Source organism: Mesocricetus auratus, unplaced genomic scaffold, assembly GCF_017639785.1.
Source record: "Mesocricetus auratus isolate SY011 unplaced genomic scaffold, BCM_Maur_2.0 Super-Scaffold_6730, whole genome shotgun sequence".
NCBI classification, from domain to species: Eukaryota; Metazoa; Chordata; class Mammalia; order Rodentia; family Cricetidae; genus Mesocricetus; species Mesocricetus auratus.
In genome coordinates, this window is record NW_024429184.1 from 37,702,740 (window position 1) to 37,726,845 (window position 24,106).

The following is a 24,106-nucleotide window of genomic DNA, read 5'->3' on the forward strand; positions in this document are numbered from 1 at the left end:
TCTTGTTCATGTTTGAAAACGGACTTTTCTCTGAAACTTTACAACTTAAAATCTTTTCTTTGAAACATGAAAAGACGTGCAAGACCTCCTGAGTTATGTATGCCGCTTATATGTTTTCAAATATTTTCCCATATTGCAAATTATACATTCACAACACGTGTCTTGCTATTTGCCTTGAAGCAACAGTTCTGTATGTCTGCTTTGTGTGTTTACGTTACTCTATAACTTATTTTACCTTCCGATAAACTGTTATCTAAAGATTTCTCAAATATTTAATAAATGAGACAAAACAATCATTGTGAACACACCAACAGTAACTACAGCTTTTCGTTTTTCATTTTATGATTTCCTGTTCTTTAGGATGCTGACAGATTTTCATCTCTGTAATCTCAGCATTGCTTCTTGCTCAGCCTGCTGTAGCATCCACCCTCTGAGCTCAGTATTCACCTTGTCACGGTGCAGCAATAAAATCTGGTAGTGTTGAAATTCACCGTTTCCAGTTATTTCAACAGCAGGACCACCTTATTAGCATCCTTCAAGGAACTGATTAGATTCTGTAGCTCCTTTTTACTCATTTCAATAGAGTATGGTTTCGCTGCATCGTTCTCTTTCATATCCAGATGAAGGTTTCAAAGTGGCATCTGTAAAGTGGCCATCTTGTCACTTGAAAGTGCAAACTTTAACTGCCAATCAAATTCCTATAGCTGCGCACAAGAAATATCAACTATTTCTCCCATCAGGGCCTGCTTGATCTCATTTTTCCTGCTCTTCAAGCATTTCATAACTGCTTGTTGATGACATGAATTCAGTTGGTTCAACTGCTGGAGTATCTCTTCATCTGAAAAGTTTTTGCCAACTACAGCTTTGAAAACCATGGTCACATCTTCCAGAACATGCTTCCATTCGTTCAAATGCTGTAATAATCATGGTGGTCACACATGCCATAAATTATTTTGTGAAGAAGCAGGGGACCCTGCTCCGGAGGCAACTTCTGCAGCCGCAGCCGCAGCGGCAGCATCCAGTCTTCTGCCTCCATCCCAGAGAACCCCAGTTTACTCAACATCTTAAACACCATTTTCTATAGGTCTTTGAAGAGTTTGAAGACCATATATCTATTTAGATACATCCATTAAACCTTGAAAACATACCTATAATGACTACAACTTTGATTGTTATATATTAATAAATAACTACTAAGTTGTATTTTTAAATGATACACTTTTAAATCATTTGTGTAAGCACAATACCCAAAACAAAAGTAGAAACATACACACAGCATAGCAAAAATAACTTTAAATTGTATCAATAAACCATATCCATCAATGTAAAATATTTTAAGATTAATAGTTGGTTTTTGGGTTAAAGTAGATTCAATAATTTATCCTTTTTATCTCATCATTTCTATATAATATCTCTACTATTATATATAATATTTCTATATAATAACATATAGTATATAATATTTCTATATAATATTCTTTTTTTCCTTTGGAAAGAGATCTATTAATTCAACTCCCTTGTTTAGCTATAAACAAATATAAACTAATAGCAATTTATAACCAATTCCCTTTAATAATGACAAACATCCATAATCAATCTTTTGGGAATGTGGGTACTTTTCTTCTAGACTGCTTCCTGTTGTCTAGGGGTACTGGCATCTTTGAGAGACCCTGAGAAAATTTAGGGTAATGGCTAAGTGTTGGGTGGAGTAGTTTGTGAGACTAGACCATCTCAACCAGCAACCTTGAAGCTGTTTTGGATGCAGAATTCTGAGGAATCTATAACAGAGGCATTTTAAGATGTTAGATCACCTGAGCAATCCATTTTTTATTGTTACCTGGACTCCTTACTTCTGAAAATGCATGAAATTTAAAGGTAACATACATATCTGTATTAATAAAACTATAGATTGTGTGTTGTACATAAGTAAACCAAACATTATTTTTTGTTTTATGTTTAAGTAGGTAAAATGTATGCTACATGTTTTGTATTTTTCTGTTTATTTCTTTATCTCTGTAGATAGTATTTTCAGGGGGGTCTTCCCTGATCAAGCCTAATCCATATCTACTTGAAATAAATCCACAGCCTCTCTTTTCCTATGGAAATAAAAGCAGAACTTCATCTGCAAAGTAACATGTCTTTTGACTTGTATATTGAAGTCAAAACATTTTTAAAATAAAAGAAAAACATGGTGTGTACTCACTCATTTATGGATTTTAGACATGAATCCGGGGCATGCCAGCATACAATCCCACTGTCAGAGAGTTTGGGAAACAGAACCTTCATCCAGTGACTGATGAAAGCAGAGGCAGATACCCACAGACAAACACGGAAATGAACTCATGGAATCCAGTGTCAGAAAGGGAGAACTGATGGGCAAAGGAGTTAAGACTGGGCTGGTTTAACCCACAGAAACAGCTGACCTGAACAAGGGGGAGCTCTTGGATCCCAGATTAATGGCTGTGTGGAAAGCATGGGACTGACCCAGACCCCCTGAATGTGGGTGTCAGTGAGGAGGCCTAGGTAATCTAAGGGGCATTGGATAGTATTTATCCCAGGCGTACAAGTAGACTTTGAGTGCCTATGCCACAATATGGGAGGCTCTCTCAGCCTGGACTCTTGGGGGAGGGCCTAGGCCCTGCCCTGGATTCAATGACAGTCACTGGAGATCCACCATGGAGGGCCTCACCCTCCCTAGGGATCGGAGTAGATATTGGATGGAGGAATGGGGGACCTGGTGGGGAAGTTGGGGGAGGAGGGGAAGGAGAGGGGCCTGGGATTGGCACATGAAATAAGCTTGTTTCTAACTTAAATAAAAAAAAGAGAAACATGATAGACCAGAAATCTCTATCTCTATCTATCTGTCTCTCTGTCTGTTGATATATAAATATATATATAGATAGATAGACAGACAGACAGATAGATTGGTTTAATCCAGAAGTTTTCATAGCCCAATGTGTCTTAGCAGCTGTTGTTCCTTCATCAACAATCAGAATATTCAAAGAAAACACAGTAACATACAGGATCTAGACATACCATGTTTTGTCATGGCTCCCCCTCCCTATATTATTTTATTCTTTCTTTAAAGACTTTATTTATTACTTTAAAACTATTTTTTGTATGACTCTCTACCATTTCTCTTTTCTCTCCCAAACCTATGTACATTTTTAAACACACTGACCCATTCAGAGGTTTTTTTTTCTATTTGGATCTATTTTTACTGTATATCTATAATTTTTTTGTCTTCATGAGCAAAACTTAAACCTGCCATGTGGCTTAGTTCATGGCATGCTGGTGGCACTCACCTTGGTGGTGCTGTAATTTGAAAATGGCTAAGAGACATGTCTTCATACCATGGCTGGCATGAGATATATGAGACTAGGAAGCCACCTTTGGCTCCATTTCTTTGTGTTTAGAACCTTTTTAAAGCTTTCTCAGGTCTCATGTCGATGTGGGTGCAACACATTTGGGTGCCATATGTAGGCAGACTTTTCTGTCAGGAACACTGGTCAGCTCTGTCACACAAGATGCTCCCAAATAACCACACAGAGGCTTATTATTAATTATAAATGATTGGCTGAGAGCTTAGGCTTATTACTAACTAGCTCTTACATCTTTAATTAACCCATATTTCTATTTATGTTCTACCACATGGCTCAGTACTTCATCTCAGTATGGCCTGTGTATGTCCTCCTTCCTCTTTATCTTGCTCATGACTTCTGAGACTAAAGGGAACACATGAATCTCTCTCGGCAGGGTAAATAGAGTAGATTTTGCAGAGGGACTGGGGATAGGTTCGAATAGCAACAGGAAGTGCTCAGTGTTTGTGCGTAGAGGGACGTGTAAGGGTTAATATCAGGGTTTTCAATTGGAATCCATTGGTCTACCTGGAAAAAAAAAACAATGGTATCTTGAAATTTGCAGGTAAATGGACAGCACTAGAAGAAACCATCCTGAGTGAGTTAACCCAGTCACAAAAAGACAAACATGGTATGTACCCACTCATATATGGATTTTAGACATGAATAAGGGGAGTGCCAGAATACAATCCCACTGCCAGAGAGTCTGGGAAACAGAACCTTCATTCAGTGACTCATAAAAGCAGAGGCAGGCACCCACAGCTAAACACTGAACTGAACTCTTAGAATCCAAAGGCAGAGAAGGTGGACTGATGAGCAAAGGGGTCAAGACTGGGCTGGTTTAACCCACAGAAACAGCTGACCCGAACAAAGGAGAATTCTTGGACACCAGCCTGATGGCTGGGAGGCCAGCATAGGACTGATCCAGATCCCCTGAATGTGGGTGTCAGTGATAAGACCTAGGCAATCTATGGGGCTTTGGGTAGTATCCTTGGCATACAAATGGACTTTGGGTGCCCATCCCACAATGAGGGATGCTCTCTCAGCTTGGACTCGTGGGAGGAGAGCCTAGGCCCTGACCTGAATGAAATGACAGACTCTGGAGATCCTGCATGGAGGGCCTCACCCTCCCTGGGGAAAGGAGTGGGGAGTGGGTGGGGATGTGGGGCCCTGGTGGGGGAGGCAGGGGAGGAGAGGAGGGAGAGAGAGCTGGGATTGACATGTGAAGCAAGCTTGTTTCTAATTTAAATTAAAAAATATAAATAAAAATAAAAGACTCCACTGGGTGGCTTGCCTTTAATGCTAGCACTCAGGAGGCAAGATGCAGGCAGATCTGTGGTCTATAAGAGCTAGTTTTAGGACAGGCTCCAAAACTGCATGAGGAATCCCTGTCTCAAAAAATCTGCCCTGAAGAGGCAGAGAGGACTTTCCCTGTCACGTTCCCCCTTCTCTCTATATCTCTGTATTTCTTTAGCGTAATTTCTTACCCCCGCCAATAAAACTTTCAAATGAGTCATGCCTACAGTTCTCTGTTTGCCCATCTGCCAGCTGTCCATCTCCTGGTTTGCTGCAGGACCAGGGAGCTGGCATACTCAGTCCCATCCTATTGTACTTTATTCCTAATACCTGAGATAGAATTAAAAAAAAAAGAAAGCCAACATGTGAACTAGAACCCGCATACTGGTAGGGTCATCTGCTGCAGTGCCAGCAGCAGCATCCCAAAGTTGGGGTGACTGAATGCAGTTTCTGTTGAAAAAATATGGCTCTCAGCCAGGCCCACAGGGCATAGAGCTGCTCTCTCACAGACCCCAAGAGGGGGCAGGACAGGTCACCAGAGTTCAGAAGTTTAAAGTTTGGTTCACTAGTCAGAGAAGACTGCAAATGCACAGCTGCAGGCACTTAGTAAAGCATGCTCAGATGTAATAATAAGTTAAAGTATTTAAAGAAAAAATAAAATAGAGGGGGAAAAGCCACGTAAAGATGGCAAACACAAGTGGACTGGGTCCTGTATTGTGTTGTGTTAACTTTGAGTTCTTCTGAATGCTGATGAGAGAATGACAGCTGATGAGAGACAGGAGACTGTAAGAGACTGCTGAATTAAACTGGCCTAGATACTATAGGGATGGCTTAACTTTAAAATGAAAATCAGAAAATTCATTGCATTGGGGAAGAGGTTGTGCTTGTGTTTCCATAGGACATGAAAGGTTATGGATTCAGTTCAGGTTAATAGAGATCAGGTTTGATTCTGGCAGACTCCCTGAAAATCCTGGCTATAGCCATAAAGAAATAAATCTAGATCTTGAGGTAGACTGATTGCTATTTTCCTGGCAAAGTGGTCATGCAAGTTTGCACTCACACCAGCAATGAAGGAATGTTCCTCATTCTCCACATCCCAACCAGCATAGACTGCCATGGGTGTTTTATATTTTAGCCATTCTGGCAGGTGTAAAATAGTATCCCAGAGTTTTTTTTAAGTTGCTTGTTTGGTTTGTTTTTTGAGATAGGGTTTCTCTGTGTAGCTTTGGAGCATTTCCTGGCACTCTTTCTGTAGACCAGACTGGCCTCCAACTCACAGAGATCCGCCTGCCTCTGCCTCCCAAGTGCTGGAATTAAAGGCATGTGCCTCCAATGCCCAGCCCTCAGAGTTGTTTTGAGTTGCATTTCCATGAGGGTTAAGGATGTTGAGCACTTTCTTAAATGTCTTTCAGCCATTTTAGACTCCTCTATTGAGAATTCCCTATTTGGTTCTGCACCTACTTTTTAATTGGATTGTTTCGTGTTGTAGTGGCTAGCTTCTTGAGTTCATTGTATATTTTGAAAATCAGCCCTCTGTCAGTTGTGGGGTTGGTGAAGATCTTTGCCCAATCTGTGGGCTGCTGTTTTGTCTGCTGACTGTGACCTTTCCCTTACAGAAGCTTCTCAGTATTGAGGTGTCCATTTATTGTCAATCTCAATGCCTGTGCTACTGGTTTTATGTTCAGGAAGCCATCTCCGTAACAGTTCGTTCAAGAGTACCTCCCACTTTCTCTTCTAAGAGGTTCAGTGTGACTGATTGATGTTGAGGTCTTTGATCCGTTTGGACTTAAGTTTGGTGCATGACGATAGATACAGATCTATCTGCAAACTTCTACATGTCCACATTCAGTCATTTGTTGAAGATGCTTTCTTTTTTCCAATGTATAACTTTAGCTTCTTTGTCAAAAATTAGCTGTTCAAAGGTTGTGAGTTAATATCAGGGTTTTTATTCGGTTCCATTGTTCTACCTGTCTATTTTTGTGCCAATACCAAGCTGTTTTCAGGACTACGGCTTGAAGTCAGGGATGATGATGCCTCCAGAAGTTGTTTATTGTGCAGGATTGTTTTGGCTATCCTGGGTTTTTTGTTTTTCTATATAAAGTTGAGTATTGTTCTTTAAAGATATGTGAAGAATTGTGTTGGGATTTTGATGGGGATTGCATTGAATATGTAGAATGTTTTTTGAAAGAATTACATTTTTACTATGTTGATCCTATCTATCCAAGAGCATGGGAGATCTTTCTGTTTTATGGCATCATCTTTAATATCTTTCTTTAAAGACTCAAAGTTCTTACTATACAGGTCTTTCACTTATTGGATTAGCATTACCCCAATATATTTTATGTTGTTTGTGGCTATTGTAAAGGGTGATGTTTCTCTGATTTCTTCTCAGCTCATTTATTGTCTACACACAGTAGGGCTACTGATTTTTTTCAGTTGGTCTTGTATCCTGCCACTTTGCTGAAGGTGTTTATTAACTGTAGGACTTCTCTAGTAGAGTTATTTTGGGTCACTTATGTAAACTATCATATCATCTGCAAATAGTGAAAGTTTGACTTCTTCCTTTCCATTTTGTATTCCCTTGATATCATTTTGTTGTCTTATAGCTCTAGTTAGAACTTCAAGTAGAATAGTGGAGAGATATTGAGAGAGTGGGCAGCCATGTCTTGTTCCTGATTTTAGAGGAATCACACTGAGTTTCTCCATTTAGTTTGATGTTGGCAGTTTGATGTTTGCTGTATGTTGCTTGTATTATGAGTAGGTATATTCTTGTTATTCATGCTCTCTCCAAGACTTTTATCACGGAGTGGTGTTGGATTTTGTCAAAGACTTTTTCAGTATCTAGTCAGATGATCATGTGGTTTTCCTTCTGCAGTTTGTTTATATGGAGGATTACATTGATGAATTTTTGTATGTTGAACCATCACTGCATTCCTGGGATGAAGCCTGCTTGATAATGGTAGATGATTTTTCTGATGTGTTCTTGAATTTCATTTTCCAGTATTTTGTTGAGTATTTTTGCATCAATGTTCATGAGGGATATTGGTCTGTAGTTCTCTTTTTTAGTTGTGTCTTTGTGTGGCTTGGGTACCAGGGTAATGGCAGCCTTAATCTATTGAGCCTTGGGCAGTAGACCAGTACTCATGTCGAGTATACACACGGACTTTGGACTCCCATCCAACAATGTGAGATGCACTCTCACCCTGAACTCTTGGGGGAGGGTCTAGGCCCTGCCCTGGATGAAATGACAGACTACGGACACCCCCATGGAAGGCCTCACCCTTACTGTGGAAATGAGGGGATAATGGGGGGGTTGGGGGGAGGGCACGGGAGGAGGGAGGGAAATGGAGAGGGACCTGGAACTGACTTTTGAAGCAACCTTGTTTCTAATCTAAATTTAAACTGAAAAATAAATAAAAAAACAGGCTGGCAATGCTTCTATTGTGTGGAACAATTTGAATACTGGTATTAGCTCTTCTTTGAATTTCTGGTAGAATTCTGCACTGAAACCATCTGGCCCTGGGCTTTTTTTGGTTGGAGATGTTGGATGACTGCTTCTATATCATTAGGGGTTATAGGTCTATTTAAATTGCCTATCTGTTCTTGATTTAATTTTGGTGATATTTATTCAGAAAATTGTACATTTCCTTTAGATTTTCAAATTTTGTGGAGTACAGATTTCCAAAGTATGACCTGATGATTATCTGGATTTCCTCAGTGTCCATTGTTATGGCCCCCTTTTCATTTCTGACTTTGTTAATTAGTAAGCTCTCTCTCTGCCTTTTGGTTAATTTGGATAAAGGGTTTTCTATCTTGTTAATTTTCTCAAAGAACTAACTCTTTGTTTCATTGATTCTTTGTATTGTTTTCCTAGTTTCTACTTTATTGATTTCAGCCCTCAGTTTGATTATTTCCTGGCATCTACTCCTTCTGGGTGAGTTTGCTTCTTTTTCTTCTAGTGGTTTCAGTTGTGTTGTTAATTTTCTAGTATTTCTATTCTCCAGTTTCTTCATCTGGGCACTTACTGCTATGAACTTTCCTCTTAGCAGTGCTTTCAGTGTATCCCATAAATTTGTGTATGTTGTGTCTACAGTCTCATTGATTTCTAGGAAGTCTTCAATTTCTTTTTTTTTAATTTCTTCCTTGACCCAGGGATGGTACATTTGCACATTGTTCTATTTCCACGAGTTTGTATGGTTTTTGCAATCTGTGTTGTTGTTGAATTCTAACTTTAAATCATGGTGATCCCATAGAATACAGGGGGTTATTCCAATTTTTTTGTATCTGTTGTGGTTTGTTATGTTGCCTAGTATGTGGTTGATTTTAAATGAGGTTCCAAGTGGTACTGTTTAGAAAGTATACATTTTGTGTTTGGATGGAATGCTCTATAGATGTCTGTTAAACCCAATTGGTTCATAGCTTCTGTTAGTTCCTTTGTTTCTTTGTTAAGTTTCTGTCTCATGGTCCTGTCTAGTGGTGAGAGCAGGGTGATGAAGTTTTCCACTATAAGTGTTTGAGGTTTTATGTGTGATTTGAGCTTTAGTAATGTTTCTTTTACGAATGTGGTGCCTTTGTATTTGGGTCATAGATGTTCAAAATTGAGACATCATCTTGATGGAATTCTCCTGTGATGAATATGAAATACCCTTCTTCATCTCTTTTGATTGATTTTAGTTTGAAGTCTGATTTGTTAGATATTAGTATTGATACACCAGCTTGTTTCTTGGGCCCATTTGATTGGAAAATCTTTTGCCAACCTTTACTCTGAGGCAAAATCAGTCTTTGAAATTAAGGTATGTTTCTTGTATGCAGAAGGAGGATGGATTTTGTCCTCGTATCCATTCTGTTAGCCTGTGTCTTTTTATAGGTGAGTTAAGACTACTGACATTGAAGGATATTAATGGTCATTGATTGTTGATTCTTGTTTATTTTGATTTGTGGAGTTATTGTGTGTGGTCTCCCCCCCACCTTTTTTTGGTGTTACTAAAGTGGTATTATCTATTGCCTATGTTTTAGTTATCTTCTTTAGTTTGGAGTTTTTCTTTCAGTAATTTTTGTAGGGCTGCGTTTCTGCATATGTATTATTTAAATCTGGTTTTGTAATGAATATCTTGTTTTTTCCCTCTTAGTGATTGACAGCTTTGCTAGTTATAGTAGTCTTGGCTGGCATCCATGTTCACTTATCATTTGTAGAACATCTATCCATGACCTTCAGGTTTTCAAATTTTCCATTGAGAAGATGGGTGTAAGTCGAATATGTCTGCCTTTACATGTTACTTGGCTTTTTCTTTGGTTGCTCTTAATATTTCTTTCTTTATTCTGTAAGTTTGGTGTTTTGATTATTATGTGGCAAGGGGACTTCTTTTGTGCTCCAGTCTATTTGGTGTTTTGTAAGCTTCTAGTACTTTCACAGGCATATCCTTCTTTAGATTGGGGAAGTTTTCTTCTTTGATTTTGTTGAATATGTTTTGTATATTCTTGATCTGTATTTCTTCACCTTCTTCTATACTTATTATTCTTAGGTTTTTGTCTTTCAATGTGTCCCATATTTCCTGGATATTTTGTGTTAGGGATTTTTTGGACTCGAGATTTTCTTTGGTCAATGTCTGTATATCCTCTAGTGAGTCTTCAACACCTGAGATTCTCTCTTCCTTCTCTTTTATTCTGTTTGTTATACTTACATCTGTAGCTTCTGATCGTTTAGCTAACTTTGCTATTTCCAGTATCCCCTCCTTCTGTGTTTTCTTTATTGTTTCTATTTCAGCTTTCAGGCCTTTAACTGTTTGAATTGTTTCCTTCACTTGTTTGGTTGTTTTTTTCTTGAGTTTCTTTAGATTCTTTAAGCAATTTATTTATGTCTTGAATTTCTTGTTTTGTCTTTGCCTCCATTTCATGTAGTTTTTGTTTGATTTTTCTTCTATTTCTTTAACAGATTTTTTGTTTCCTCTTTAAGGATCTCTATTATCTTCATAAAATAGTTTTTAAGGTCCTTCTCTTCTGATTCATCTGTGTTGGGCTGTGTGGAGTCCCTAGATTCTGGTAGTGTCATAGTGGTTTTTCTGTTGTTGTGTTCTTATACTGTCTTCTTCCCATGGATGCAGGTGAGGTCTCTCACTCTTCTCTAGTCTCCTGGAGGTGTGTTTGGGCCAAGACTTCAGTGGCTGCACCTCTGGATGGTCTGGCCTCTCCTAATATTCTCCTCACTCAAGTGGGGGCCATAGTGGAGCCAAGACTCAAGTGGAATGTGGACAGCAGAGGGCAGAGGGTGAAGGGTAGAGGGGGGCTCAACAGTGAGTTGTGGCCAGACTCAGGGTGGTTCTTCCTGCCACGGTGGGTGGGTTCAAGCTACTTGAGAAGTAGGCCCAGGAAGACCCAAGGAGGGGGTGATGGCAGGAGTTGGGGCCTGAGCAGAGACCACACTCACCTCAAGCAGAGGGCTGAGGGTTTATGGGGAACCAAAAGTGAGGTGTGGCTGGACTCAGGGTGTTTCTTCCTGTTGTGGCGGGTACACTCTCCCCTTTATGACAATCTTACACTGTTGTGGAGTATTAGTTTAAGATGAATTGCATTCATTTATGCTGTGGAATGTTTGTTCAATGATGCAAAGATGTGCTGCATTCTTTCATGTTGTATTTGTTTAACTTCATGAAGCTGTGTTACTTTGTCTAAAACACCTGATTGGTCAAATAAAGAGCTGAACATCCAGTAGCTAGGCAAGAAAGAGAAATAGGTGGAGATGGCATATATAGGGACCAAATAGGAGGAGAAATCTAGGGAAAGAGGGAAGGAGTGAGAAAAGGAGAAGAAAAGGAAGATGCCAGGAGCCAGCCACCCAGCCACATAGTAAGAAGGAAAGATACATAGGATAAAGAAAGGTAAAAATCCCCAGAGGCAAAAGGCAGTTAAAGAGAAATGGAATAATTTACATTAGAAAAGTTGACTAGAAACAAGCCAAGCTGAGGCTAAGCCTTCATAAGTAAAAACAAGGTTCCGTGCATTTATTTGGGAGCTGAGCAACAAGCCCCCAAAGTGCAAAATAAAATAATGTACAAAACAACAGCTACATTACACCCTTTATTTATCCTGTTAATTTATTTACTTTGTCTCACTGTGATCACTGGTGCCTTTGGTATCATTAAAGTAACTACTTTATAATATTTTGTCACAGCTCAATAATTATTCATTTCAATATTAGAGTAGTGTGTAGTTTTATTATTAGGTTTTCTTTTTATTTAAAGGTAATTTCACATATATGTTATAAATGTGTTGTAGGGGGGTGCAGGCATATGTGCAGCAGACAATGTATATGCCCCTGCTTTTTAGACAAAAGTCTTGTTGGACAATCTCCCTTTTGAGTATGTAGACCAAGTCCTTAAACTTTCTAATCACATTATCAACATCACTTCTACATAAGCCACATCTCTATTGACATTTACTCTATTATAAAGATTTAAAATTGTATTATTATATTTAAAAGTAATAAAATGCATTGTGTAAATTACATAATTCTGAGAAATAAATAACTTATTTTAAGAAAAGTATCTGAAAATAGTAGCCTTACATATTTCCCAGATTGATTAGCATAATAAAAGATTATTAAATTTTGTAGCAGCTCTTACATGTAATGCCTTGTAAGTTGTACCTATATACAAATACATGAATAGAACCTGGCCCCGCAGAGGTGTTTTGGTCAAAACCGAGAGAATAATTCTGCATCCTTTATATTTGACTTGTACGTTCTTTTGCAGTACATAGGAATTAATTTACTCTTCAAGACATTGCTTTTATTTGTGTCTTACATTCAGTCAATGTTCAGAATTTGCAGAAAGGTTAGTACCTTTGTAATACTCTATACACAGATGCTTGAGAACATATGTCACACTTCAACATCCTACCTCAATGTTCCTGTTTTCTTTAACTGAAGATTTGAAAATATTCTCGTACTTCTTTTCTGTCATTTTCACTGCAATTAATTCACATATGTTTAGGAGGAAATGAGTCTAGAATGCATAATTCCAAATATAGAAAAATTTCCTTTCAAGTACTTATAAAGCAAATATTTAATCCTTACTCACTTTATTTTTAATTATTTCTTTGCTAATAATTACTTGGTTGTTCTGTATCACATCAATTTGTTCCTGGCTATTTTATTTGTCAGCATATTTTTTATGCTTACGATACATTATTGTAGTTAGCTAGTGTATATTTATATCAGCATTGCTAGTTCTTTGACTGACTTTTTGACAAAGTTCTTGGTTCCTTTTACATCTTTCTTTTATATGTGCACAATATCCTGTGTGTGGGTTTATTAAGAATTCTGGTAACACACACACTTATAGTGGGAGACTTCAACACGCCATTCTTACCACTGGATAGGACTACCAAACAAACTGAACAAAGAAATAAAGGAACTAACAGAAGTGATGACCCACTTGGGTTTAACAGTCATATATATACAACATTCCATTCAAACACAAAAGAATGTACCTTCTTCTCAGAACCGCATGGAACCTTCCCTAAAAATCGACCACATACTCATCAGCAAAACGAACCTCAACAAATACAAAAAAAATTGCAATAATTCTTTGTATCTGCTTTAAAGTTAGAATTCAACAACAACACAAATTGCAGAAACCCTACAAACTCATGGAAATTGAACAATGCTCAGTTGCATCACTCCTGGGTCAAGGGAGAAATAAAGAAAGAAATTAAATTCTTCCTAGAATTCAATGAAAAGTGAATGCACAACATACCCAAACTATGGGACACTTTGAAAGCAATGTTAAGAGGGAAGTTCATAGCACTAAGTGCCCACATAAAGAAACTGGAGAATAGTCACACTAGAGACTTAACTGCACTCCTGAAAGCTCTAGAAGGAAAATAAGCAAACTCATCCAGGAGGAATAGATGACAGGAAATAATCAAATTGAGGGCTAAAATAAAAAAGTAGAAACAAAGAAAACAATACAAAGAATCAACAAAACAAAGAGTTTATTCTGCTAGAAAATCAACAAGGTGTACAAACCTTTATCCAATGTATCCAAAAGACAGAAAGGAAACATGCAAATTAACAAAATTAGAAATGAAAATGGGGACATAACAATGAACATTGAGGAAGTCTCAAGAATCATCAGGTAATACTTTGAAAATCTGGACTCCACAAAACTAGAAAATTGAAAGATAATGTACAATTTTCTGAACAAGTATCACACCAAAATTAAATCAAGAACAGATAAGAAGCAGTCATCAAAAGTCTCCCACCCAAAAGAAGCCCGGGGACAGATGGTTGCAATAATTTCGATATAATTTGTAGCTTTACAATGCAGAGTCTTCTCACATGAGCATACTATAGGTCTCTATTTAAGCTCAGAAATATTGTAATTTTTGAGATCTTGAGTAGTTATTAAGTTTATTATGGATAATTCGCTTTTAGAATTTTCATACCTGAAAAATTTTACAACTTCATGTGACTCATGAAATCCACTTGTGATGACATTTGCCACCATTTTCTACTTGGGCAGGTTAATGCATTGGAAGGTAGGTCTCTCAGATTATCTAAAAATGATTAATGCGACTGCACTATCCAGGAATTCTAATATTTAATATAATATTAATAATTGCTAAATATATGATTTTATTTCTCTTATTATTGGAATTATTGAATTTAATTGACTTGATGCATTCTGAAAAGAATTCCCTTTAAATGTAAAGAAAACTCATGCAACTCTTAATTGCTAGAGGATTTTGGAGATGTTATTAATTTTATCTACATAATTTGGCATAAAACAAGATGATATTCCTTTTAATCAGTGAACATGATTGTTAATGTCTTTGAACAAAAATTAGTGCTGTGTTGTTAAACTGACCCCGTAAGATAAAAGGTCTCAGATTTCAATAAGGGGAAGAACTACACTTATCTATGAATATAAGGCTGCCAAACATGACTTGAACAAGGACAACACAAAGAAACATGTCAACATGCAAGGGAAAGGACCATCAGGCTTCAACATGAGGTAAGAACTTTGTAGACGACTAAGGAATCCTGAGAGTGGGAAAAAGAGTGTTCTATGGGGAAGAATACTCCCAAATGGTTATCCCACACTAAATATTCAGTCTTGAAGTAGCATTATATGGATGAGCAGGTTACAATTATATATTTAGAAATATGTGTACACACATATACATATTTAGGAAAATATATACTACGTAGATACACATATATTTAAATGTATTCATAGATATACATTTCTGTGTGTACAGATACATATTTATGAATATACCACACACACATGCACACATACATATACATGCTCACAGACACACACACACACACACCAACAGTTAAAGAAAATGGCCATTAATTTGAAAATGAGCAAGGAAAAGGGGAAATGGGAGGATTTTGAAGGAATAAATGATGTAATTATAATATAATCTAAAAAACAATAAAGTGCTCAGACCTGTAACATTTGCTAATTCCCATGGTATATATACTTCTAAGCAAGTTGCATGGATGCTAATAATATTTAGCAATAGTTTTACCAAATTAATCATCATCTAAAAAATCCAATCTCATGTTCAACTTCTTATAAAACCATCTCAGAGTCTTTATAAAACCCAGGTGTTGTGTGAAATGCATATATACCAATCAAAAAGTATGAAAAAATCCATTGCATCCAATGCTTCATTTGATTAGGTAATTATATAAAACTGCCTGAGATAGGTACTTTTTCAGTATAAAAATGTAGGATTATCTTTTCAAATTATTTGGATTATCTTTGCTTTCTATTTTTTTATTTATCAATATTAAACTTTTTCCAACATTTTTCCATATTTAAAATTTATCATGTATTTATAGTCTTCTATTATAAATAAATATTTTTGTCCTAGGTACCATCTTAAACTTCTATTACTATGAATTGATATTTCCTCTTCAATGTATTTCTTAACTTAACCACAAACAACTTATATTTCTTCTTTTTTGAGTTCATAACGTTTTATAATTTTGCTTTTTCAAATTAAACCTTTTTGAAATTAAAATATAATTACATACTTTTTCTCTCTTTTCCTCTCTTCAATCATGGCATCACTGTGAATGCTCTCTCTTAAACCTGTACTTTAAAAATTTGTTGTCAGAGAAACATAGTATGTACTCACTCATATATGGATTTTAGACATGAATCAGGTGAGTGCTGGCATACAATCCCACTGCCAGAGAGTCTGGGAAACAGAACCTTCATCCAGCGACTCATGGAAGCAGAGGCAGACACTCACAGCTAAACAATGAACTGAACTTCTGGAATCCAGTGACAGCAAGGGAGAACTGATGAGCAAAGGGGTTAAGACAGGGCTGGTTTAACCCACAGAAACAGTTGACCTGAACAAGAGGGAGTTCTTGGACCCCAGACTGATGGCTGTGTGGAAAGCATGGGACTGATCCAGACCCCCTAAATGTGGGTGTCAGTGAGGAGGTCAAGGTAATCTATGGGGCCTTGGGTAGTATTTATCCCTGCATATAAATGGATTTTGGGTGCCCATCCCACAATGAGGGATGCTCTCTCAGCCTGGACTCTTGGGGGAAGCCCTAGGCCCTGCCCTGGATGAAATGACACTATGGAGATCCTACATGGTGGACCTCACTCTCCCTGGGGATCAGGGTGGAGATTGGGTGGGGGACTGGGGAGCCTGGTGGCAGGGGCAGGGGAGGAGGGGAGGGAGAGGGATTTGGGATTGACATGTGAAGCAAGTTTGTTTCTAACTTAAAATTTAAAAAGGAAGAAAAAAATTGTCATATATATGTATATATGTTTACTAGGAATATAACACACTCACACTGGGCAGACTATTGGTATTTGATAAGCAATTGGTGTGTGCATCTCATCTCTTTGGAAGAATTTTCTTATATTCTCAGCATTCCTTACTTACCTATAGTTGTTTGTCTAGATTTGAGACCTGGTGAGATTTACCTCTTCCATGTTCATATGTCTTTTAGTGTCCTCCTTGTTCAGGTCTTGTTTAGGCAGCCACGCTGATGAGACTTCATCAGACATTTCTCAGTGATGCAATTTCATAACAGACTTCCTGTTTCCCTGACTCATTTACATCCTAAGCCTTAGGTTCAGGACTAAGTTATGGAAGTACCAGTTGGGACTGAGTGCCTTATCATCCACATTTTATGGGTTGTAGAGTGACCTACATTTGTTGCAAGAAGAAGTTTTCTTTGATGTTGTGTGAGAAAGATACTTATCTCTGACTCTGAAGATAAATATTTAGGTTTTAGTTAGAAATTATGCTGTTTAGTACTGTGATTGTACTTTTTCTTAAAAGTTCCATGACCTTGTAGTTGACTATACTTCAAGTACCAGGCATGATTTTCCTCCTATTGAACAGGGCTTAAGTCCAATTAAATTGCTATTGGTTACTCTTGCACTCTTAGGGATATCCTGCCATTTTGGTCATTTTTGTAGTTTGTAGGCATCATAGCTACATAGGACGGTTGGTAGCTTCTTTCTCTTGGAAGCTTGGCACCTGCTGACCCCATAAAACCTAGTACTCAAGAAGGAGACTTTTATGTCATAATCAAATTGAATTCCCCTGGTCCTGTGTTCAAAGTACCTGATGTCTTCAGCACTAGGAACTTACCATCAACTCCTAGGAGGCATTTGAAGACAATAGCATACCATTTAATATTTGGAAGTCCCATGGACTTCCCTGATCACAACTCATAAGGTGTCTTCTCACGCCTGGTGTTAGCATGTTTATTAGATAGTCTATGGCTCCTGGGGGAGTGTTGTCTGATCAGATAGGAATTTAAACTATATATGTGCAATTTTAGGTAGAGAGATCACCATATAGTCTCCTATGAGATTTTAGATATCTTTACTCTTATTTTACTCTCCTCCTTCCTTTCCTTATGCATTGACTCCTCCCCGTTCTCTCCTCCCAAGTGAAATCCTGTAAGTTTTTCCATTTTCCCTTTCGACACACTTCTCTGTCGCTTCCCTGCCATGTTCCTTCTTTACTTGCCTGGCTTATGCAGTTAATCCAGGATGGAGATCCCCCTTTGAAGATTTGAAGCTAGGATCTCCAGACTAGAAAGAATATGTGGGATTGGTGTTTCTGGGTCTGAGTTACATCACTCAGTATGCCATTTCCTGTTTCCATCAACTTGTCTGCAAAGTTAATTTTTGTTTTATAATTAGATATCCATAGCATATACGTACTACATTTTCATTAACCGTTCATCAGTAAAGCATTATCTAAGTTGTTGAACTTTTAGAGAAAAATTATATATGTAAATACAATAAAAAGGAAACAAACTACTATTTATCACTCACTTAGCTTCTATGTACTTATAATGTATTTTTAAGGTATTATTTACATAACTACAATGCTATCCCCTCACTTAAGACCATCAAAAATTTCAACTACAGTCTTTGGTTTTATCCAATACCTGACTGTAGTCAAATTATTTGACTGTCTCAAAAAATTCTTTTACTTTTTACAGTGAACCTAATTAATTAAAATATCCAACATCTTCACATATCATAATGTGTTGTTATGTAATTTTAAGTTACTTTATTTAATTTTGTATTCATTATTTGTGTGTGTGTGTGTGTGTGTGTGTGTGTGTGTGTCTATGGATGTAACAAAACAACTTGTGTGAGTCAGTGTTCTCTTTCCACTATGTGGGCCTCTCAGATCAAGAAGCTTTACCTGATGAGCCAAATTGCTGGTCCTGTTACTATTTTAGAATGTTTTTCAGTATATCATAGTCATTTATTATTGTTTTGTTCATTGAAAATTAAACTGGTGTGTGTGTGTGTATGTGTGTCTGTCTGTCTGTCTGTTTGTCACATATTGTATGAGGTGGTTTGAGGACAACTTGGGGAGTTTGGGGAGTTCATTCTCTCCTTTCATCGTATGTGTTCTAGGTTGTCAGTTCAAGTGTCTTCACTATTGTACTCTCCAAGAGGATGAAGAAATATATTTTTCAAAGGAAAAAAATTACAAATTACACCACAGATTAAGCTCTTTGTCCCTTCTGCTGTGGTGTTAAGGAATGAGCTCAAGACCTTATGAATGCTAGACAAGGAGCCTAATGTAAATACACCCACCCCTGTTAGAAATATATTTTGATAGTATGATATACTTGGCTTCATCCTGCTTAGTGCTTTTCAATCTGAATTATTTCAATAATATCGTTATTGCTGTCCATGGAGGTTTTCATCTTTAATCACAGCACTCATAAAATAGAGGCAGAAAAATCTCTGTGATTTTGAGCTCCAGGCCAACTAGTACATAATGAAACCCTGTCTTGAAAAACAAAACAGATTCTGTTTTGAAATTTATGTTATTTATTTTGTCAATACACTTGACTTTCAAATTTTGATGCCACATAATGAATAAACTGTTTTGTACATATAATTTGTGTGTATACTTGCATGTGTGGGTACCCATGCATATGTGGGTGCATGTGGACATGTATGAGAGTGCATGTAGCAGCCTGAGGTAGATGTCAGGTGTTTTTCTCAGAGGATCTCTGTCTTATATATTGAGACAAGGTCTTCTTTGAATCTGAAGTTCTCCACTTAAGAGTCTCCCTATTCAGTTCAGGGATTACAAATAGTTTGGCACATTCAAATAGCTTTTATCTGAGTGCAAAGGGAGAGTAGATATGTAACAAAATTACTGAAGATTCTACTTTCTGTTCATTCATCATGGAAAGAAACAGGCAATGATCCTCAGCATCTCATCTAAGAGTAAATGAGTAAAAAAGAAATATTTTTAACTGCATAAGGCATTGCATAACTGAGATTAAAACAAAAATTCCTGTTGGGTAGTTTGGGAAAGGGATTCCATGCTCAGTTCCATAATCCCAGTAGCTACCTTTCCCCTAATGTCTCTTGTACAGTCTTGGCTTCAGTTCAAAGGCTGTAAGAAAGTTAATGTTCTATCTGATCCATTTTAGAGAAGTCAAAGCTTGGGTATGTTGCCAAGTTTGTGAACAATGTCAGAGAAAATGGTAGAGAATAGTTACTCTGTGAAATTCTACTTACATAACTTTCAATGGCCATATGAAAAATTTACAATCACTTGCAACTTAATATGAAGATTTAAAATAGAGTTTAAGTAAACAGGTAAAGCTATTGCTAGTGAACGGAAAAATGAGTTCTAACTGATGGATTCTGAGTTGTATGTTTTCGGGTATATGCCTAGTCATTATCTGACATTGTGAAAACTGGCAAGGAAAAATGACAAAGAAGGAAGAAAATGATGATTATGGGGAGGAGAGCAAGAAGGAGGCAGGGATAGAGGGCGCGCACACGCACACACACACACACACACACACACACACACACACACACAATCACTGTCTCTAAAACATAGGCTATGGAGGCTGCCGTTTACAGTGCCTAACTGAAAATGAAGAAGTGACAGAATGAGGGGGTTGTGGGGTAATTTTCCTTTGTTCAAGCCTCAGTATGTAATATTCATATTTTTGGGGAAATAATTTGATAGAATCACTTGAGAAGTTTAGGTGAGTTTTTCTGGTGCAAGTCTTCAGCATTATGGAAATGAGGAGGGGTCAGAAAGTTGAAGAATTCTGACTGAGGGTAGAGCACAGTAAGGCTTAGCAGTAATTCAATTAATTCAACATCTTCTTGTTTGCAGTGTCAAAAAGCACATAGGCAATTTTCATGTAGAATTGTTATGGGGTAAAAGTACAGATTAACATTTACTGGAGTAGACAGTTGTTAAAGCTAACTACTTATTATGAATCATCTCAGATGTGGCACATGTAAAGCCTTCATAGCAGTAGAAGATGCTCTATTGCAAGCACTGGGCTGAAGCAGAAAGACAGTGCACTGCTGGATTCCAGCCCAGTATTTGAAGTAGTGCACAAATGACCTTACCACACAATGCCTTCATGTCCTCAACCTTTTAAAAGTGCTCCAGCATTGCTATTTTTAGGGGTTTTACATGACATAAGTAAGTTCATGTGCTCTAAGAAATTATGAATAATTTCAAAAATTGTGAGCAATAGATGAGCAGGAGGCACATGTAGGAATATACATTGTATAGTTAGGTTTTGTTAAGTCTTCTTATATTCCACACATAACAGCTAACACTGAGTAAAAGTGATTTTTTCATTTAAAATAATAGATATACTTATTTAGAACAATTTAGGAAATCTAGAGAAAGAAAAAACCACGAACTTAGACTCAAAAGATGGACAATAACTGTGTAACTGTAAACTATTGATTTATTAATAAATTTAAGAACTTATTATGTTCCTTTTTGATATGTGCCTAACAGCTATTAGTCGTGGTTAAAGTTCCAGTTTTGCAAGGAACTGTTCACAGATTATCTCACTGAATCTCCAGAATAATTTTATGAATTAGAAATTATTTTAATCTCACCACAGAGAATAAAGTAGATTTTTTAATAGAAAATAAAGCATAAGATAAAACAGAAACTATAACATCAAAGTTGGACAAACAAAACCAAAAGAAGGAAAAGAATCACAAGAACAGGCACTAGAATCAGAGACCCACTCCATGACACACCCAGGAGTTCCATAGAAACACCAAAGTGAAAGCTATAGTATATAAACAGAGGACCTGGTATAGGCCTGTGTATGACTTGTGCTTGCCACTTTAATCTCTATGAGTTCATTTGAGATTTTTCTCAGTTGAAATATAGAATCTTACTCTTCCAGTTGTTCTCTATCACCTCTGTCTTCTCTTTTGTGGGGTTCTCCGAGGTCTGAAGTAAGGGGTTTGATGGAGACAACCCATTTAGAATTGTGTATTCCAAGGTCTCTTTCTTTGCATAATGTCTGGCTGTGAATCTCTGCGTTTGTTTCCATCTGCTGTAGGGGTAAGCTTCTCTGACGATGGCTGAATAAGGCACAGATCTATAAGTATGGCAGAATGTCATTTTATTGTAATTTTTTTAAACTGGTGGTATTTGGCTTTACCCTAAGACTCTGGCTTCTCATATCTCTGGTTTTTGGTCACTCAAGCAGTTTGGGGGATGGGTTCCATCTCATGGAATTGGCTACTCCCCCAAGTTTTGCGCCGCCATTGCCCTAGCATATTTGAAGGCAAGACATTATAGATCAAAGGTTTTGTGACTGGGGTGATGTTTATGTTTATCTTTTAATAGCCTGCAGAGTTCCTTCCATACCAAAGAGATTAAAATATTAATTTGACAAAAGGCTTGTAGGAATATATTTATAAAATTTAGTATAATGTTTGAAATATTTATGTAATATGGGATAAAACAGAAGAGAGATAACACATACATAATCTATATGTTCTGTGTTGAGAACACTTAAAATGTATGCTTTTTGAAACTTTTGGAAAATGCCCTGCATGTCGATATTAACTGTATTTCACCAGCTTGTACAGAAGATATCTTGAATTTACTTTCTCTAAGTGAAATTGTATATATCTTGGTGAAGATTCCTCTCGAGTCCCCAGTCTGGACCCCGAGACCCCCCTCCCCAATTTTCTTTCTTATTCTTTAAGTTTAAGTTGTAGATTCTATTAGCTCAGGAACTTATTCAATATTTGTCTTTTTGTTCCTGAATAATTTCAATTGTCAAGATGCTTCTTTGTTTTAGTTACACTGTCATCACTTCTAGGATTTCCTTTTTCCTTACACTATTTGCAAACGCGACTGTTAGGGAATATTGTAAGGTGTGTCACTTTTGCTTATGTTGCATTTGTTTAACTCTGTGCCTGTCTAAAACACCTGATGGTGTCTAATAAGGAGCTGAATGTAGAAAGACAAGAGACAGGAATAGGTAGGGCTGATAGGCAGAGAGAATATATATGAGGAAAAATCTGGGAGAAAAAAAGGATCTGAGAATGAGAGAGGAAGGAGTAGGACTTCAGGGGTCAGCTACACAGCCACCCAGCTACACAATCATTAGACACAGAGGAAGAAAGAAAGAAAGATATACAGGAATAAAGAAAGATAAAACCCTGAGGTTAAAGATAGACGGGATAATTTAAGTTAAGGAAAGCTGTCAAGAAACAAGTCAGGAGAAGGTCAAGCATTCATAAGTAAGAATAAGCCTCCATGTATGTTTTATTCGGAGGCTGGGTGGTGGGTTCTCCCAAAAGAGTAAAGAGTCAAAAGCGTAAGACATCACTCTGCACATGACATTTCAATTATCCATTTATTTATCAGCAGTTATTTTGATTCTAAAACTTGGTCCTTGTGAAGAATGCTGCAGTGTGTGTGGACATGAAGGTTATTTCCAACAAAGAGATTTCCTTTTCCATGGCTATAGCCGTGGGTTCCTACCTGATGTAATGTTTTCTATATAACAAGTTTAGGATCTGAGGTGGAATCTGTGATGTTACAGAGTATTGTTTTTTTTCCTAGGATCTTTTATCTCTTGAAGACATCCTTACTACTTGTGCTTGCCACTAAATGGTTTCAGAATGACTGCCTCAGCTCAGCAAGTCAAAAGCAGTTGAAAAGTGAAAGGGTGAGAATATTACAGAATTTGCTGCTTTTTTAATTACTAGATCCTTCTACTTATATCTGATTGGATAGAATTGTGTCTCTAGGCAACTCTTCTCTGTGATCAAAGTCGAAATAATAAATATTTACTTTTATTTATTTTTATTTTTGTTGATCATACAATTTAGTGAAAACTTGGACTTACTCTTAAAAGAGGAGCATGAGTGGGGAATAAGAAGGTAGCAAATCCTACCACCTGACCAATATTTAGCTAATATAAACTAGTAAATTAGTTGTATGAATACATTCTTAATTTAACATTATGAACTAGAGTTGTATTTTGTTTTCCATGGCTAGCAGTGAGAGAGAAGTTGAGTGTGGAAAAATCTTTGTGCTATTGAAGTTTTAAGGAACTCAAAGTTCAACTCTTTGCCAACAATCTTCCAACCATGTGCTTTTCCCAGAGGATCATATGATTCCAAGCTCAGAAGTGATTAACTGCATTTAATGGATCTCTATAGTGTCATTGGTATGATACATTATATTATTTGCAAATATATTGCACAACTTTCGAGATGGATTCAAAAGTTTTTGTCCTTGTAATTATTTCTCCAGCTCTGCCCATTCTAAATCAGCTAAGTTGCCCTTTGATATTGAACTCATCAGGAAGCACAAATAGACAATCAAGTTAGGCCTCAACTAAGATAGCATAGAGAAGATCTGTGCATTGATGGCTCTCAGAGCCACTTCATGAAGCCTTTCATCTTTCGCCGCCTATTCTATTGCGAGTGACCCAATTAGATCGAACAGCTTTTCTTGCCAAGTGAAATTTCAGTGGTTGAATCAAAACAAAATGGTGCTTCTTGGATTTTTCTGCAGTACCATGCTAACTGGAAATAAACCAGAGAGGGTCATGCACCTATGGATTGTGTTAAGTGGCTCTTGTGGACAGTTCCTGGAGCCTGTGTGCG

General features: G+C 37.2%; 1 pseudogene; it reads right to left on the bottom strand.

Moving 5' to 3' along the window:
- Positions 1 to 500: 500 nt before the first annotated feature.
- On the bottom strand, positions 501 to 1,036 carry LOC101825026 (annotated as a pseudogene).
- Between the last annotated feature and the right edge of the window lie 23,070 nt (positions 1,037 to 24,106).